The 6,273-nt window shown below is 45.1% G+C and overlaps 1 long non-coding RNA gene across 1 annotated transcript; it reads left to right on the forward strand.

Annotated features, from left to right (window-relative positions):
• The first annotated feature begins 348 nt into the window (after positions 1-348).
• Positions 349-3,912, forward strand: LOC108314668. The gene is made up of 2 exons (XR_001829590.2): positions 349-901; positions 3,624-3,912. It is a non-coding gene; the product is annotated as an uncharacterized LOC108314668 (long non-coding RNA).
• Positions 3,913-6,273: the final 2,361 nt, after the last annotated feature.

Here is a 6,273-nt window from a genome sequence, read left to right on the forward strand (position 1 = left end):
ACAGCCATTTTCAGGAAACAAAAGCAGCTTCGATTTATAAGGGCCACTGAACGCTTTTATGGCATGCTTAGGAATTAACAAAAATCAAATCAAGCCCTGTGAAATTGTGCCCTTTTGTGTGCGTTCATTAGAAGGGCTTGGAAAACTGAATTATGTACCGTTGTTTTTTTATACAGAAACAATATTGAAAAAAGGCCCCTTGATGAATTTGTAAATTAAAACGAGACGCTTAAAATTTTGAGCCCCCAAAAACCCAATACTGCAAATCAAAAACAGATTTTTTTCATCTTATCTAAATCTGAGAAGGTATGATATGCTCTATTCATCACATTTAGGCTAAATCTTTCCCTTATAAGGTGTTTGACATAAATAGCTTTTATTATGTAACTCTTAAATAGAAGGCATACACACATTTCTTAAAGGTCCCAGCTGCCACTGTTATCACTGGAGGCATAAAATTGGAATCCCAACTTCCAATATCAAATTTTAGCACAAGTCCTATAAAATGTATCTTGTCAGAACGTGCCAGAACCGCTAAGCTCTTTTCTGCAGAACAAGCTGCAGCTGGCGTCCTCAGGGGTCGAGAATCAGCTTGCTGCATCCTCAGGGTTTAGGCAGCAAATTGGTCCCAGTTTTTCCCCTGCCACGGGGCTGGCTGGGGAGGGCAGGGGTTTAGATTAGCCGTGGCCTAGGCCGTTTGACGGGGTGACACGAGCCTGCAGGGCCGAGGCCAAGGCCTGGAGATAGGACCAACCGTCAGGAATGCGAGGAATGTTTTTCTTCGGACTCTATCGAGGCACACAGACAGACCATGGGGATTGTGTCTGCAGTGACAGCCTTAACATTTGCCAGAGCCCTGGACGGCTGCAGAAATGGCATTGCCCACCCTGCAAGTGAGAAGGTAACGTTTATTTTTGTATTTTTTTCTCTGTCTCCCCATATACAGACTGTAGAAAGACCACCAAGCGTGGACCTTTTTTTTTTTTTTCCCACCATGATGTACAATTCACATTTGTTAATAAAAAAAAAAAGTGCCCGAGGTCATCCACCTAGACTTTTTTTCTTAAGCAGGAAACGGGTTTCAGATGTTTATATGTTGAAAAGTAAGGCTACTAATCTGTTTAGCCATTTAGCAGGCCCTGGCTAACTCTCTCGTACCTTTTAATGTTCAAACCCCATAGAATGACATTAATTTTTATCCCTCTTGTTATTTAGAATTGAAAGAAAAAAACCGCTTTCAATAGTCACCTGCTTTTTTGGGGATAGCTCCAGTGGAGGTTAAAAGAAATGAATCCGGTGGTTTAAATTGTGCTCTTAGTTGCACTGGCCGTGCAGTGGGTTGGAGTATTCAACACTCTTCAGCAATTCTTTAAAATAGAGCGTGGTCTCGTATTTTCATGTCTGTATCTACAAGTGACATCAGTTGAGGCAACATGTTTAGAAGAATTAAGATTCGCAAATGCACATACTTATTCCATTTATAGCAAGGGTAAAAATTGGTCACTTCAGTACTTCTCTTTCCATTTTCTTTGGGTCAGCGTGATGTTTTCCATGCTGCTTTTTAATGTTAGGCTGTGCCAGGCAACAGAGAAAAAGCGTTACCCAGGGAGTCCATGCTAGTTTGAAAGGGCTTCAACTTGATGCTTGGAAATAAAAATTTTATTTCTGGCATTTTGTTTTCCTCATCCCAGAACCAGTAATTTTAAACAGTTGTTGCTGGTGCAAACGTTTCCCTGTGTAGCATGGGAAATCAATGCTATTTTTACTTTGTTGGGGAGGTTTACATATTTATAGTCCGGAGAGAAAAGAGCACCAATGGGAAGTCTGAATGCTTTTTAAGTCAATTTGTTGGTATTCAAATCATTGACTTAAAAGTGTATTTTAAATGTAGAGTTCAAAGCAGAAGGAATAGTATTTGCTAAAACTGGATCAGATGGTTCCTACTTTTTAACCCACCTGTGTTTGACCAAATGGTTTACGTGTACTGATCTTGCAAGGGTGCAACAGAACTATTCTTGGAAAATTTTATCAAGGAGAGAAAAACAGCTAAGCTGCAAAGAGCTCTTAAAATTTCAGGATCACTATTTTTCAGGATTACTGAAAAAGTTATTTTCAAGATCAGTAAAAATTTGCAAAATTTAAACAAAGAATCTTGTACTTCACTACAAGCATCCTTCTCACACCCTCGTGTCTGTGTGTGTGTGTATAGAATTTTATGAGGCAAAAATACATTTGATTGTTTTATCAGAGTACCAGAGGTGGCTGGAGAAAAGATTAGTACAAGTGTAAAAATGGATATGTAATAAATGTCCAAACTCCTTTAAATGGAGGTGAGCTGGACAGATAAAACAAATTATAAAATATATGGTATTGTTTTTAATCAAATGAAATGGCCATTTTTAGTGTCTTGGGGCATGTTTTAATTCAGCATTCAAATTATGCCAGGCTTAGGTAGGGGTCAGGGGCTCCCCATGGAAACCCAGTGACAAAACAGTAACCATCACCTGCACTGAAATGTGAGCAAAATAGAGGAAGCGGCTCCTGAAAAATGCATCCCTTAAAATGGAAGCACACGACAGAGGCCGATCTGTGGGGCTGGTGAGAAGTGAACAGTCGCCATAACCGCAGGCTTATCTGTGAACCCTGAATTCCGTTAAAAAAAGAAACTGCTTACAAGACCCTTTTGAAAGCCGCGGGGTGCTAAAGGAGAGGAACCTGCTTTGCACCAGCATTGACAAAAGCTGTGTTTGGCCCCTGGACCCTGATGAATAGAAAAACGCTGTAGCCTGCAAACCCACTGCAATCGCCGTGTCAGCTCAGAGCCGAGGTGCTTCCCAAGTGAACACCTGGATGGTGTAAATCACCCTGGCGGTAAACACTTCAGGCCAGGACGCAGGCTGCAGGCGGGGTGGGGTGGCATCCTTCCACCCGGCCGGGGTGCATAAACCAGGCGCTGGCCCTGCGCTAATAAACACTTCTTTCACAGCAAAAGACCCCTCCCCTCCCTCCCATGCGGGGGTCACAGTCCCTGTGGAGGTTGCTCAGATAATGGATAGCATTTCTCCCACCCTTGCCACTGGCTGACTCACCCCCGGCTGGTATCAGGGAGCAAGGTTGTCAGGCGTTTATGCCGTACGAACGGCTTTACGATACCTCGAGAGGGGGACCAGGGCCACGGGCTTCACAGCGGCTATTTTCTAAAGGGCGCATGCGAAGATAAAAACCAAAACTCAAGGTTTTTTAAATCTTGTGTTAGTAAAATCCGAACAATAGGAATAACGGGAACCAAAACATCTCTGAAATGTTCCTAAGGTTGGTGGAATCCACAGTGACGTTCCCTCTTTTAAAACACATTGAAGTAACATATTAACTCTCCCTCTTCGAGCTTCAGTCTTAAAATCCCTGACTGCTAATGGACGACCACCCATTTCGTGCATACAGTTCTTGTAAAAATCCCTGAATGGGGGAAAACCAGAGGGTACACAGCAGAATGTATCTAGAAACAGAATACCTCCTTGGGAATTTCTTTGCATTCTGATGTTCTACTTTAAAAAAATAAAAACATCTCCCTTATAATTATTCCATTATGAAGAGTCTTTTAAAAATGATGTATGTGTCTTCAGCTACACAGACGTGAGGACACACAATGCAAACGTTATGTGGCAGCTTTGGGAGAGGCTTTTTATGCCTGTCTCTTTCCACTCGCAGCAGATTCGAGAAATGTGCAGAACTCGAGAGCAGCCACTCGGCCTCCAGGATCAACCCGGCACTGAAGAAAAGCCCAGAGAAATTATTCCTCAGCCCGAAACGAAGCCGGGATCAAATGGTTGCTGATCAGAGCAAATATTTAAATTGAGAAAGTCAAATTGAGCATTATTAAATAAAGCTTGTTTTACATGTCTCAAACAGAAAGTGTCTTTTGAAGAGCATTTTAAACCCGATATTAAAATCTGGCTGAGTGCGTGTCTCGGGACTTAATTGGCGAGTACAGGAATTTGGGTCCTAGCAACAAGTGTGGTGTTCTCCCTTCACAAGGTATTTTTTTCCCCCAATGACTAAAATGAAAGCAGAAAGGTTTTCAGGTGGCTATTTAAAACTGTTCATGCAACATAATAGCTATAGGACAACTGACCCGTGTTTTAATGTTTATTCGTTAGACGAAGCACAGCCTGGCTGGTGCGGGGCGCGGGCGGCTTGCTGGAGCCGAGAACACCCACGTGTGGGGTGACGTTTTCCCACCACAGTGCAGCGGGTTAGCAACTGACCCGTGCTCCCCCCCAAACCTAAAACCACTCTCTAATGGGCTTTACAGTATTTACATTTTGAATTTTATTTATAGGACACCAGATGTCTATGTTCTAAAGAAAAAAAAAAAAGATCATTTGGAGTATAAAATCCCTCCCCTTCCTCACATTCGTTAGCTGAGGAGCTATTTGCCTCACCATCCCCCTGCCCCAATGTATCTATCTCTGCCTTTCGAGCCAGTTCCGAGCTGGGGTTTTTGGTCTCTGGAGGTTAGGGAGGTGGAAGACTGAGCCTTTATTCCCATTTTCTGTGTGACCATGGGCGTGCCTTTATTTCTGGGCTATGTTTTCTCCCGAGATTCTTTGCACCTCTCAGTGACCACCCTCTTACTCATTAAACTCTTCTCACAGAGAAACGGAGCTGGGCAGAAGCTCTAATCCAGACCTTAAGAAAACTGCTTAAGATCCTACCCAAGCCACAGTGTCTGGCTGTGAGCTGGGGTAAGCAGATGGCGCTTACCTCCTTCATCCCTGGAAGTCATCTTAGAATAAAAGTTTAAAAAACACAAGTGGATATTTTTATTCACTTGTTTTCATTGTCAAATAATTTCACAACACACAAACCCAACAAGGCACACAGCCCCACAGCCCTCCCCTAACCGATCTGCTTGAAACTGCCAGTCACGTGTCGCCTTTAAGTCACACAGAACATTTTACAGATCCACTCCTAACGCTGAACCTCTCCCAGGCCCGGCCAGAAAATTGCCTCCCATCCCCACAACACAGGTAGATGATCAGCTTATTTTTCAGTCTAGACCCACTCCACAGGCTTGGCCCGATTCCTTCCTGTAAATTCTACCGGCCAGCAGTGAGACCACCCTGCAAGCCGATGTGACAGCATGGCAGAGAATGGGGGAGAGGGAGCAAAGGCCAGTGGAGCGCTCTCTAGGGCCAGGTGCATTCTGCATGTCACCTCCCTTAATTCCCAGGTGTCACAGCTCCTTAGTGAGGCTCCTCAGCACTATGCATAGTGCCCAGAGAGACAGTGGCCCTGAAGGAGGACACCGAGTGCCTACCCTACGGGTTGAACAGCCGCACCTGGCGGCTCCGAGGGCTCTGGAGAGAATTGCCACTCCCCAGGCTAAGTTTTGCTTCCCCCAACTCCTAACTGAATTTCCATATCTATATCCAAAGAAAACAGGCTAAGGGTCCCTTCTGTGATTGACTTTGAAGGTCCCTGTCAGGCCAGAGAAGGTGTAGTCCAAGTACCTAAGAACAGAAGCTGTGAAAATATCTGAAGCCAAGGCAGTTGGGGATTGTGTTTAATGCCCCTCCCAGGGCCCAGAGGCCAGAGCCGGGGGCCAGGTTTGATAAAGACCCGAGTGCTGCCTTAATTAATCAATAAGAGCATAGAGAAACCCGTTTCCGATTCCCTGCTGTGCTACAACAATCTTAGATTTCTTGAGCATCAAGAGAGAAACTGAGGACCAGAAGGTCATAGCTGCAGGACTCGGGGCGTTGCTGGCCTGAGACAGCAGCAAGAGAAGCCAGGAAGAGGGAGATGGAGGTAAGGATGGGACCCCAAACAGGCAGATAAGCAAGAGGTGAAGTTGAAAAAGCTTTAGGGCTAGAGACCTGGGGAGAGTAGAGGAGCCCCATTGCTGTTAACAGCCTGGCAGAGCTCAGGAGATGAAGCGGGGTTGGGGAAGTGAGAGGCAGGGGGTGCTCTCCACAAAGTGTGGGGATGAAGAGACTCTGGGTGGGTGGGTGGCTGGGGGGTAATGGCAGGGATCTGCCCAATCCCCTGGTTGCCGTCACTTCTGCTGCCAGGACCTCTGTCTCTTGCTGTTCCCACCCCAAGTTTCCCATCCCAGGCCCACGGTTCTCATTCTCTACAAAGTTTTACAGCACAGATGCCCCCCAGGGATTTAGAAGATACCTAGGGATTTAGAAGACCCTTTTGCCCCCCCCCCCCAGAGATTTAGAAGACCCTGCTTTTTTGTCCCCCAGAGATTTAGAAGATTTTGGG

Source organism: Cebus imitator, unplaced genomic scaffold (assembly GCF_001604975.1).
Source record: "Cebus imitator isolate Cc_AM_T3 unplaced genomic scaffold, Cebus_imitator-1.0 Scaffold159, whole genome shotgun sequence".
In the NCBI taxonomy this organism is placed as follows: domain Eukaryota; kingdom Metazoa; phylum Chordata; class Mammalia; order Primates; family Cebidae; genus Cebus; species Cebus imitator.